Genomic DNA, 13722 nt, shown 5'->3' with positions numbered 1-13722 from the left:
GGTACTCTCATTTTGACTCAAGAAAATCACCATTTTATAGTTCAAACCGGGAAAAATAAATACAGTAAATGGACAAAAGTACATTCACAAAATGTTTTAGGAGTATGCGTCCCCTTTCTAGCTTATTTCTAGGTATATGGAAGCGAAAAGATGGTGTTGTGTTAGTGTGGTCTCATTACACACACTTTGCGATTTCTGGGTCAACACCAAAGAACACAACTTGAAATGAGCCCAATCCAAGATTCTTCTTTCTATGTTGCTGGAACCCAAAACAACCTGATTGGCTTTCTTTAGGCTTATTACACATCGCTTTGCTATTTGTGGATGAATGAACACCGAAAGAGCAATCCAAGTTTATTCGTCCTTTTTCTATTGAGATGGAACCAAAACACCTATGCATGATTTGGGCTGATAACAAACAGGTCCCTCTGCGATTTTGGGGTGAATGTGCATTATAATCCCAAAAACACCAATTCGTAATGAACTCAATCAGAGCTTAATTATCTTCTTTTTATGTAGCTGGAAGCCAAAACACCTTTTTCCTTTGGTTGGAGGTGATTCTGGTGCACACACAAAAAACACCATGCGAATTGAAATAAGTCCAATCAAAGCTTATTCGTCGTCTTTCTACGCATATGGAAGCGAAAAGATGGTGTTGTGTTAGTTTGGTCTCATTACACATCGTTTTGCTATTTGTGGGTGAATGAATAACGAAAAAATAATCCAAGCTTATTCGTCCTTTTTCTATTGAGATGGAACCAAAACACCTATGCTTGATTTGGGCTGCTAATAAACATGTCACTGCGATTTTTGGGTGAATGTGCATTCTAACCCCAAAAACAGGCAATTTGAAATAGGCCCAATCAGAGCTTATCTTCTTTTTATGTAGATGGAACCGAAAACACCTTTTTGCTTTGGTTGGGGGTGATTCTGGTGCACACCCAAAAAACACCATGCGAATTGAAATAAGCCCAATCAAAGCTTATTCGTCGTCTTTCTACGCATATGGAAGCGAAAAAACGGTGTTGTGTTATTTTGGTCTCATTACACACTGCGATTTCTGGGTCAATGTGCATTAACACCAAAGAACACAACTTGAAATAAGCCCAATCCAAGATTCTTCTTTCTATGTAGCTGGAACCCAAAACAACCTGTTTGGCTTTGTTTCGGCTTGTTACACTTCACTTTGCTATTTGTGGGCGAATGAACAACGAAAAAACAATCCAAGCCTATTCGTCCTCTTTCTATTGAGATGGAACCAAAACACCTATGCTTGATTTGGGCTGCTAATAAACATGTCACTTTACCATTTTTGTCTGAATGTGCATTAGAATGCACAGGATTATTACACATCGCTTTACTATTTGTGGGTGAATGAATAACGAAAAAACAATCCAAGCTTATTCGTCCTTTTTCTATTGAGATGGAACCAAAAGACCTATGCATGATTTGGGCTGATAACAAACAGGTCCCTCTGCGATTTTGGGGTGAATGTGCATTATAATCCCAAAAACACCAATTCGTAATGAGCTCAATCAGAGCTTAATTATCTTCTTTTTATGTAGCTGGAAGCCAAAACACCTTTTTCCTTTGGTTGGAGGTGATTCTGGTGCACACACAAAAAACACCATGCGAATTGAAATAAGTCCAATCAAAGCTTATTCGTCGTCTTTCTACGCATATGGAAGCGAAAAGATGGTGTTGTGTTAGTTTGGTCTCATTACACACACTTTGCGATTTCTGGGTCAATGTGCATTAACACCAAAGAACACAACTTGAAATAAGCCCAATCCAAGAATTTTCTGTGTAGCTGGAACCCAAAACAACCAGTTTGGCTTTGTTTAGGCTTATTACACATCGTTTTGCTATTTGTGGGTGAATGAATAACGAAAAAACAATCCAAGCCTATTCGTCCTTTTTCTATTGAGATGCAACCAAAACACATATGCTTGATTTGAGCTGCTAATAAACATGTCACTCTGCGATTTTTGGGTGAATGTGCATTATAATCCCAAAAACAGGCAATTTGAAATAAGACCAATCAAACTTAATTATTTTCTTTTTATGTAGATGGAACCCAAAACAACCTGTTTGGCTATGTTTAGGCTTATTACACTTCGCTTTGCTATTTGTGGATGAATGAACAACGAAAAAACAATCCCAGCTTATTCGACCTCTTTCTATTGAGATAGAACCAAAACACCTATGCTTAATTTGGGCTGCTAATAAACAAGTCACTGCGATTTTTGGGTGAATGTGCATTCTAACCCCAAAAACACCAATTTGAAATACGCCCTATCAGAGCTTAATTATCTTCCTTTTATGTAGATGGAAGCCAAAACAACTTTTTGGTTTTGTTTGGGGTCATTCTGGTGCACACACAAAAAACACCATGTGAATTGAAATAAGCCCAATCAAAGCTTATTCGTCGTCTTCTACGCATATGGAAGCGCAAACACGGTGTTGTGTTATTTTGGTCTCATTACACACACTTTGCGATTTCTGGGTCAATGTGCATTAACACCAAAGAACACAACTTGAAATAAGCCCAATCCAAAATTCTTCTTTCTATGTAGCTGGAACCCAAAACAACCTGTTTGGCTTTGTTTAGGCTTGTTACACTTCACTTTGCTATTTGTGGGCGAATGAACAACGAAAAAACAATCCAAGCCTATTCGTCCTGATTCTATTGAGATGGAACCAAAACACCTATGCTTGATTTGGGCTGCTAATAAACATGTCACTTTACCATTTTTGTCTGAATGTGCATTAGAATGCACAGGCTTATTACACATTGCTTTAGTATTTGTGGGTGAATGAATAACGAAAAAACAATCCAAGCTTATTCGTCCTTTTTCTATTGAGATGCAACCAAAAGACATATGCTTGATTTGGGCTGCCAATAAACATGTCACTGCGATTTTTGGGTGAATGTGCATTCTAACCCCAAAAACAGGCCATTTGAAATAAGCCCTATCAGAGCTTAATTATCTTCTTTTTATGTAGATGGAACCCGAAACACCTTTTTGGTTTTGTTTGGGGTCATTCTGGTGCACACACAAAAAACACCATGTGAATTGAAATAAGCCCAATCAAAACGTATTCGTCGTCTTTCTACCCATATGGAAGCGAAAAGACGGTGTTGTGTTATTTTGGTCTCATTACACACACTTTGCGATTTCTGGGTCAATGTGCATTAACACCAAAGACCAGGACTTGAAATGAGCGAAAGCCAAGATTCTTCTTCCTATGTAGCTGGAACCCAAAAGAACCAGTTTGGCTTTGTTTAGGCTTATTACACTTCGCTTTGCTATTTGTGGGCGAATGAATAACGACATAACAATCCAAGCTTATTCGTCCTCTTTCTATTGAGATGGAACCAAAACACCTATGCTTGATTTGGGCTGATAACAAACAGTTTCCTCTGCGATTTTTGTCTGAATGTGCATTCTAACCCCAAAAACACCAATTTGAAATAAGCCCAATCAGAGCTTAATTATCTTCTTTATATGTAGCTGGAAGCCAAAGCACATTTTTATTTGGTTTGAGGTGATTCTGGTGCACACCCAAAAAACACCATGCGAATTGAAATAAGTCCAATCAAAGCTTATTCGTCGTCTTTCTACGCATATGGAAGCGAAAAGATGGTGTTGTGTTAGTTTGGTCTCATTACACACCCTTTGCGATTTCTGGGTCAATGTGCATTAACACCAAAGAACACAACTTGAAAAGCCCAATCCAAGATTCTTCTTTCTATGTAGCTGGAACCCAAAACAACCTGTTTGGCTTTGTTTAGGCTTGTTACACTTCACTTTGCTATTTGTGGGCGAATGAACAACGAAAAAACAATCCAAGCCTATTCGTCCTCTTTCTATTGAGATGGAACCAAAACACCTATGCTACATTTGGGCTGCTAATAAACATGTCACTCTGCGATTTTTGGGTGAATGTGCATTCTAACCCAAAAACAGGCAATTTGAAATAGGCCCAATCAGAGCTTAATTATCTTCTTTTTATGTAGATGGAACCTGTCAGAGTTGCTTCCAGATCCTAGCTCACAGAGGATCACGCTAGCCAGCGATCATTAAATAAAAGTCTTTATTGAGTTACGGTTTCCATTCTCAAGCTGCTGCGTGCAACCCTACGTCTAATGGTTAGATCGGCGAAGCTCCATCTGAGTCTCCGCCCCTTGTACACCAACTTAATATCCTAGCCTTGCTCCACCTTTTCCGCCTGACTGTTCTTCTCTGGGTCCCTCTGCCCCCCGGGGTCTCTTCCTTCCGGGATTCCTCTGACGCTGACGCTGACCCCCCTGACTCTTCTCCCTCCTTTCGGCGGGCTTTAGGACCTGGCTCCCTTTCCGGGCTGCCTACTGCGCCACCTTCCTGTGCATTTGAACTTGTCGCGCGCGCCCAACCTTCCACCTTCCGTCTGACCGTTTCTTCGCTCCCCGATGGAGGTGTGGCCACTCCTGACTCGTGCCCTCCCCCCTGTTGTGAGCTGCCAGCGCTTGATCCCTGGCGCCCTTCCTCTTCCCTGCTCTCTGGCGGTGACGCTGGTCCCGATTTCCAACTGCTCCCCTCTGAGTCCCCTCTGGCTCTATCTTCCTGGGGTGTCCCCCTAGGCTCCCCCCTTGCCCTGGCCACTGGTGCTCCTTTCTGTGAATCTTCTGATTCACTGGAAAGACTCGGAGATCTCGGGTCGTCGTCATCACTCATCTTTTCTTCTGCCTCCTCCCCCTCGCTCTCTGTTTCCTCCCTTGCCCTTGCCTCTGCTCCTGAACCCCTGACATCCATCCCCCCCTCGAAACCCCCTCTTCCCCCCTCCCCTCCTTCCGGTGCGGGATCTGGGTGCTGCTGTGTCAGGGGGACGAATGTCGGATACAGTTCGCTTCCCGTGGCGGGCCGCCATCCGAAGTCTTCCGGTTCTTCCTCCCTGCTCTCGTTGACGACGGTCACCTCCGCTTCCATCTCTGTGCCGCCGTGCTCGAAACCCGGGTCGTCCCCGAAAACGTCCATGTCCATCTCTCCCTCGTTGCCTTCTGGAGACGTTGCTCGTCCTGGACCCTCCAGCCACCTTCTGCGGAACTGCTCCTCTGGTCGATCATCCCACCAATACGAGGGTTCTGAAGCAGATCCCGAGGGTGACCCCTCCGGGGAACGGGCGTCTCGTGTCGGTTCCTCGTCCGAGTCGAACCCCCGGAACGTGCTGGCTGAAAGCGTGGGCGTGAAAAGCCAGTCGTCGAAAAAGTCTGCTGGCATTGGCCTGTGTGGGAAGAGGGCATGAAACTCTTCTTTGAGCAGAGGTTCGTCTAAAGCGTAGCCCGGCACCCAGCTGTTGGCACTGGCCGGGGTGCCCTCCTTGGCGAGAAGGTATTCTACCCCCTCTTCCCCCCATCTGGAGTCCAAAATCTCCGTGACTTCGTTGATGCGCTCCTCCTGTGCCACTCCCCCTTGCCCGGTTCTCTCTCGGAGCGGACCCGGTGCCGTTCCTGGTTCCTGAAACCTGTGAGGTGCCTTGTAGGGAGTGAGCACCGATCTGTGGAACACCGGATGCATTCTGGAACCCTCCGGAAGAGCCAGCCTGAAAGCCACCGGGTTGACCTGTTCGTCGACTTGGTAGGGCCCCAGTTGTTTATGCCCTAGTTTCTTCTTCGCCAACGACCTGGCCGGCACTGCGTGGGCTGCTAACCAGACCCAGTCTCCCACATGGATCTCTTCGCCAACCCTTCTGTGTTTGTCCGCTTGTACCTTGTATGCGTGTTTAGCCAGCTCCAGGTGCCGCCGCAGCTGATCGTGGACCTCCTGCAACTCCGACGCGAACGCATCTGCTGTCTGCGGCTCCCCCTCCCCCATTCTTTCCAGTCCCGGGAAGGTTCTGGGGTGCCTCCCGTTGTTGGCGAAGAACGGCGTGACCCCCGTGGACACGTGCTTCGTGTTGTTGTAGGCGAACTCGGCGAGAGGCAGGTAATCCACCCACGTCGCAGGCTGTTGATTCGCATAACATCTCAGGTACTGCTGCATGATGGCATTGACCCGCTCCGCTTGCCCGTTGGTCTGCGGGTGTCTAGCCGACGCCAGGTTGATCTTGACGTTCAGGAAGCCCATCAGCCTCTGCCAGAAGTTTGAGATGAACTGTCGCCCTCGGTCGGACAGAATAGACCGCGGCAGACCGTGAACCTTGAACACGTGGTCTATGAACAGTTTGGCGGTTTGTTCCGCCGTGGCCACCTTCGCACACGGAATGAAATGTGCCATCTTGGAGAACAAGTCCACCACCACCAGCACAGCCGTCTTGCCCCTCGAGCTGGGCAGATCCGTGACAAAGTCCAGGGCCACTCTCTCCCATGGTTCGAACGGAGTTTGCAGCGGTTCCAGCAGTCCGGCCGGCGGTCTGTGCACTGGTTTGGCCCTCTGGCAGGTGTCACACCTCGCCACGTAGTCCGCGACTTCCCCTCTCATTCCGGGCCACCAGAAGTCTCTGGCGACTAATTCCACCGTCTTCTCCTTGCCAAAGTGCCCGGCAGTGGGCGCGTCGTGCAGCTGCTGCAGTACCTTGGCGCGAAGTTCGTCTCCCGGCACGTAGATGGCCCCTTTACGGATGAGCAAACCATCTCGCAGCTGGAACTCGTCGGTCGCTGCCGTGCCCCTGTGCACCTCTGCCATCTTTGCTTGCGCGAAGGAGTCATCCTGCAACGCTCGTCGCACCGCATCCAGGTCAACTGTTGCCGCCGCGCACGCCCACACTGTCGGTGCGAAGATGTGCATGGCGGCCGCTGGCGTTGCCTCCTCCAGATACTGTGGCTTACGGGAGAGAGCATCCGCCATGATGTTGGTGTCCCCCGGGACATATTCTATTCGGAAGTCGAAATTCGCAAAGAACTCAGCCCAACGTATCTGCCTCTGGTTCAGGAACTGTGCCGTGCGCCAGTGCTCTAGATTCTTGTGGTCCGTGCAGACCTGCACCGTGTGCTTGGCGCCGATCAGGAAGTGCCTCCACGCTTTGAACGCTGCATGAATGGCCAGCAACTCCCTGTCCCAGATGGTGTAGTTCTGTTCGGACTTGCTGAGCTTCCTTGAGTAAAACGCTCCCGGCCTCCAAACCCCCTGCGGGTCTTTCTGCAGCAGGACTGCTCCCACGGCTCTGTCCGAAGCGTCTGTCTCCACCCTCATCGGCCTGCTGGGGTTGACATGAAGCAGCTGCTCTTCCGACGCGAAGAGACGCTTGAGTGCCTGAAAGGACTGCTCCGCCTGCTCTGTCCAGATGAACTTCTTTTTCTTGGAGCTGAGCGTGTCCGTGATGGCCGCTGTCTGCATCCTTCTCGCAGAAAACCTCCAAAAATTCTGCGTACTTGTGGGGAACCGCTTGCAGCGTGCCTAGCTGCAGCTGTGACTCCTCTTCCTCTCCTTCCTGCCTGGGCACGATGCAGTGTTCAGCGCAAAAGGAAGAGCCGAAGGTCAGCTGCCTCTGGTACCAAGCCAGCGTCGGGCTGTGCTTGTCCAGCCAACTCATGCCCAATACAATGGGCGTGTCCGATAGTTGAGTGACATTGAAGCTGATGATTTCCCTGTGATTCCCAAGTCGCATCACCATTGGTGGCGTCTGCTTCACCACTTGCCCCCCTAGCAGCTCCCTGCCATCCACCGTGACAACCTGCAGGGGCAGCGTGGCAGGCAGCAACTGTATAGCGTGCCGGTCGACAAAGTCCTGCCCTATAAAGTCCGCATTGCTTCCGGAGTCAATGGTGATTGGCACGTCCATGGTGATTCCATTGGGCAGCTGGAGCGACGCGGTGAGCCTCACTACCGGTTTGGGCGGGAGGGGGTCCATGGGCTGTAAAATCTCTGGGGACTGCTTCACTGACACGTCTGGCTGGGCCCCAGTGCCTCTTCCAACCAGACTCCGTCGTTTCCCTGCTGTGGTTGTCCTTGCTGCGTTGCTGCAGTTACCATTGCTGAGGCTGCAGTGTGCTTGTGGAGCCTCTGGGGACACTCTTTCGCCATATGCTGTGGATCATCGCAGATGTAACACTTCCTGTTCCCTCTAGGAGGCTTCGCTTTCACTGCTGCCGGTGCTAGGGCTCTGGCTGCTGACTGAGCCCTTGCACCTCCAACCTCCATAGGTTCCGCTCCTCCTCCTGGCGGAGGCGTGGATTGCGCACGCGCTGCTTCTCTGGGAAGGAAGGAGGAGCCCCTGGCTGGTTCGCGCCCTCCACGCCCTTCGCCACTGCTCCACGGACGTCCTTCCAGCCGCACCCCCACCGCCAGCGCCCTCTGAACGATCTCCTGCGTGGTCCGGGGTCTCTCCCCCCTCGCAATTTCATCTTTAACCGAGCCGTGCAATCCCTCCCAAAACAGGTCTCTTACAGGAGCCGAATCTCTGTCCCATTCCAGAGCACTGACCAAAGCGAAAAAGCGGGCATGGTACTGCCTTACGCTGGCCCTCCCTTGCTTCAGTCCATGTATCTGCTGCCGAGCAAGATCCACGTCAATGCTTGACAAAAAGCACCCATCCATCGCTTTAATAAAGGCATCCGCGTTTTGGAGCGCCGGATCCTTATCTCTCCACAAATTGCGCAGCCATGCTTTAGCATCTCCATGCAAATGGGACATGATGAATCCCACCTTCTCTTGCTCATCTCTAAAGTCTTTGTTCAGCAGTTGCAGTGCACACATTACATCTGCTCTAAAGTTGGGGTACTGTTGCAAATTCCCATCGAAGTGAGAGACCAAACCGCCTGTTCGTCTCCCCAACCCAATCCCCTCCGGTTTGGGTGTCAGTTGCCCTTGCTTCGTAAGCACTTCCAACCTGACCTGGAGATCCCTGTAGGCGGCAGCTGCGTCCTCCTCTCTCTTCCTGGATGCAAGAGCCTCGGCATTCAGGCGCGACACTGCTTCTCTGAGTTCCACTATCTGCTGTTCGGCCGTCATGTTGTCTGCCGTTCGTGAGCTCGCTAGTAGGCACCCGCTTTCTCTCCTCTCCGCGAGGCTGTAGATGCCCACAATTCATGGGATGGAGCTTACTGTCAGAGTTGCTTCCAGATCCTAGCTCACAGAGGATCACGCTAGCCAGCGATCATTAAATAAAAGTCTTTATTGAGTTACGGTTTCCATTCTCAAGCTGCTGCGTGCAACCCTACGTCTAATGGTTAGATCGGCGAAGCTCCATCTGAGTCTCCGCCCCTTGTACACCAACTTAATATCCTAGCCTTGCTCCACCTTTTCCGCCTGACTGTTCTTCTCTGGGTCCCTCTGCCCCCCGGGGTCTCTTCCTTCCGGGATTCCTCTGACGCTGACGCTGACCCCCCTGACTCTTCTCCCTCCTTTCGGCGGGCTTTAGGACCTGGCTCCCTTTCCGGGCTGCCTACTGCGCCACCTTCCTGTGCATTTGAACTTGTCGCGCGCGCCCAACCTTCCACCTTCCGTCTGACCGTTTCTTCGCTCCCCGATGGAGGTGTGGCCACTCCTGACTCGTGCCCTCCCCCCTGTTGTGAGCTGCCAGCGCTTGATCCCTGGCGCCCTTCCTCTTCCCTGCTCTCTGGCGGTGACGCTGGTCCCGATTTCCAACTGCTCCCCTCTGAGTCCCCTCTGGCTCTATCTTCCTGGGGTGTCCCCCTAGGCTCCCCCCTTGCCCTGGCCACTGGTGCTCCTTTCTGTGAATCTTCTGATTCACTGGAAAGACTCGGAGATCTCGGGTCGTCGTCATCACTCATCTTTTCTTCTGCCTCCTCCCCCTCGCTCTCTGTTTCCTCCCTTGCCCTTGCCTCTGCTCCTGAACCCCTGACAGAACCCAAAACACCTTTTTGCTTTGGTTGGGGGTGATTCTGGTGCACACCCAAAAAACACCATGCGAATTGAAATAAGCCCAATCAAAGCTCATTCGTCCTCTTTCTACGGAAATGGAAGCGAAAAGACGGTGTTGTGTTATTTTGGTCTCATTACACACACTTTGCGATTTCTGGGTCAATGTGCATTAACACCAAAGAACAAAACTTGAAATAAGCCCAATCCAAGATTCTTCTTTCTATGTAGCTGGAACCAAAAACAACCTGGCTTTGTTTAGGGCTTTGCTATTTGTGGGTGAATGAACACCGAAAGAGCAATCCAAGCATATTCGTCCTTTTTCTATTGAGATGGAACCAAAAGACCTATGCATGATTTGGGCTGATAACAAACAGGTCCCTCTGCGATTTTGGGGTGAATGTGCATTATAATCCCAAAAACACCAATTCGTAATGAGCTCAATCAGAGCTTAATTTTCTTCTTTTTATGTAGCTGGAAGCCAAAACACCTTTTTCCTTTGGTTGGAGGTGATTCTGGTGCACACACAAAAAACACCATGCGAATTGAAATAAGTCCAATCAAAGCTTATTCGTCGTCTTTCTACGCATATGGAAGCGAAAAGATGGTGTTGTGTTAGTTTGGTCTCATTACACACACTTTGCGATTTCTGGGTCAATGTGCATTAACACCAAAGAACACAACTTGAAATGAGCCCAATCCAAGATTCTTCGTTCGATGTAGCTGGAACCCAAAACAACCTGTTTGGCTTTGTTTAGGCTTATTACACATCGCTTTACTATTTGTGGGTGAATGAATAACGAAAAAACAATCGAAGCTTATTCGTCCTTTTTCTATTGAGATGGAACCAAAAGACCTATGCATGATTTGGGCTGATAACAAACAGGTCCCTCTGCGATTTTGGGGTGAAAACACCAAAAACACCAATTCGTAATGAGCTGAATCAGAGCTTAATGATCTTCTTTTTATGTAGCTGGAAGCCAAAACACCTTTTTCCTTTGGTTGGAGGTGATTCTGGTGCACACACAAAAAAGACCATGCGAATTGAAATAAGTCCAATCAAAGCTTATTCGTCGTCTTTCTACGCATATGGAAGCGAAAAAACGGTGTTGTGTTATTTTGGTCTCATTACACACTGCGATTTCTGGGTCAATGTGCATTAACACCAAAGAACACAACTTGAAATAAGCCCAATCCAAGATTCTTCTTTCTATGTAGCTGGAACCCAAAACAACCTGTTTGGCTTTGTTTCGGCTTGTTACACTTCACTTTGCTATTTGTGGGCGAATGAACAACGAAAAAACAATCCAAGCCTATTCGTCCTCTTTCTATTGAGATGGAACCAAAACACCTATGCTTGATTTGGGCTGCTAATAAACATGTCTGTCAGAGCTGCTTCCAGATCCTAGCTCACAGAGGATCACGCTAGCCAGCGATCATTAAATAAAAGTCTTTATTGAGTTACAGTTTCCATTCTCAAGCTGCTGCGTGCAACTACGTCTCATGGTTAGATCGGCGAAGCTCCATCTGAGTCTCCGCCCCTTGTACACCAACTTAATATCCTAGCCTTGCTCCACCTTTTCCGCCTGACTGTTCTTCTCTGGGTCCCTCTGCCCCCCGGGGTCTCTTCCTTCCGGGATTCCTCTGACGCTGACGCTGACCCCCCTGACTCTTCTCCCTCCTTTCGGCGGGCTTTAGGACCTGGCTCCCTTTCCGGGCTGCCTACTGCGCCACCTTCCTGTGCATTTGAACTTGGCACGCGCGCCCAACCTTCCACCTTCCGTCTGACCGTTTCTTCGCTCCCCGATGGAGGTGTGGCCACTCCTGACTCGTGCCCTCCCCCCTGTTGTGAGCTGCCAGCGCTTGATCCCTGGCGCCCTTCCTCTTCCTCTTCTCTGGCGGTGACGCTGGTCCTGATTTCCAACTGCTCCCCTCTGAGTCCCCTCTGGCTCTATCTTCCTGGGGTGTCCCCCTAGGCTCCCCCCTTGCCCTGGCCACTGGTGCTCCTTTCTGTGAATCTTCTGATTCACTGGAAAGACTCGGAGATCTCGGGTCGTCGTCATCACTCATCTTTTCTTCTGCCTCCTCTCCCTCGCTCTCTGTTTCCTCCCTTGCCCTTGCCTCTGCTCCTGAACCCCTGACACTGTGGATCATCGCAGATGTAACACTTCCTGTTCCCTCTAGGAGGCTTCGCTTTCACTGCTGCCGGTGCTAGGGCTCTGGCTGCTGACTGAGCCCTTGCACCTCCAACCTCCATAGGTTCCGCTCCTCCTCCTGGCGGAGGCGTGGATTGCGCACGCGCTGCTTCTCTGGGAAGGAAGGAGGAGCCCCTGGCTGGTTCGCGCCCTCCACGCCCTTCGTCCCTGCTCCACGGACGTCCTTCCAGCCGCACCCCCACCGCCAGCGCCCTCTGAACGATCTCCTGCGTGGTCCGGGGTCTCTCCCCCCTCGCAATTTCATCTTTAACCGAGCCGTGCAATCCCTCCCAAAACAGGTCTCTTACAGGAGCCGAATCTCTGTCCCATTCCAGGGCACTGACCAAAGCGAAAAAGCGGGCATGGTACTGCCTTACGCTGGCCCTCCCTTGCTTCAGTCCATGTATCTCCTGCCGAGCAAGATCCACGTCAATGCTTGATAAAAAGCACCCATCCATCGCTTTAATAAAGGCATCCGCATTTTGGAGCGCCGGATCCTTATCTCTCCACAAATTGCGCAGCCATGCTTTAGCATCTCCATGCAAATGGGACATGATGAATCCCACCTTCTCTTGCTCATCTCTAAAGTCTTTGTTCAGCAGTTGCAGTGCACACATTACATCTGCTCTAAAGTTGGGGTACTGTTGCAAATTCCCATCGAAGTGAGAGACCAGACCGCCTGTTCGTCTCCCCAACCCAATCCCCTCCGGTTTGGGTGTCAGTTGCCCTTGCTTCGTAAGCACTTCCAACCTGACCTGGAGATCCCTGTAGGCGGCAGCTGCGTCCTCCTCTCTCTTCCTGGATGCAAGAGCCTCGACATTCAGTCGTGTCACGGCTTCTCTGAGTTCCACTATCTGCTGTTCGGCCGTCATGTTGTCTGCCGTTCGTGAGCTCGCTAGTAGGCACCCGCTTTCTCTCCTCTCCGCGAGGACGTAGATGCCCACAATCTAGGGATGGAGCTTACTGTCAGAGCTGCTTCCAGATCCTAGCTCACAGAGGATCACGCTAGCCAGCGATCATTAAATAAAAGTCTTTATTGAGTTACAGTTTCCATTCTCAAGCTGCTGCGTGCAACTCTACGTCTCATGGTTAGATCGGCGAAGCTCCATCTGAGTCTCCGCCCCTTGTACACCAACTTAATATCCTAGCCTTGCTCCACCTTTTCCGCCTGACTGTTCTTCTCTGGGTCCCTCTGCCCCCCGGGGTCTCTTCCTTCCGGGATTCCTCTGACGCTGACGCTGACCCCCCTGACTCTTCTCCCTCCTTTCGGCGGGCTTTAGGACCTGGCTCCCTTTCCGGGCTGCCTACTGCGCCACCTTCCTGTGCATTTGAACTTGGCACGCGCGCCCAACCTTCCACCTTCCGTCTGACCGTTTCTTCGCTCCCCGATGGAGGTGTGGCCACTCCTGACTCGTGCCCTCCCCCCTGTTGTGAGCTGCCAGCGCTTGATCCCTGGCGCCCTTCCTCTTCCCTGCTCTCTGGCGGTGACGCTGGTCCTGATTTCCAACTGCTCCCCTCTGAGTCCCCTCTGGCTCTATCTTCCTGGGGTGTCCCCCTAGGCTCCCCCCTTGCCCTGGCCACTGGTGCTCCTTTCTGTGAATCTTCTGATTCACTGGAAAGACTCGGAGATCTCGGGTCGTCGTCATCACTCATCTTTTCTTCTGCCTCCTCTCCCTCGCTCTCTGTTTCCTCCCTTGCCCTTGCCTCTGCTCCTGAACCCCTGACAA

This window comes from Podarcis pityusensis (assembly GCF_964106645.2).
Source record: "Podarcis pityusensis genome assembly, chromosome: 1".
In the NCBI taxonomy this organism is placed as follows: Eukaryota; Metazoa; Chordata; class Lepidosauria; order Squamata; family Lacertidae; genus Podarcis; species Podarcis pityusensis.
The sequence above is the reverse complement of the archived record's forward strand: the minus strand, read 5'-3'. Positions refer to the sequence as shown.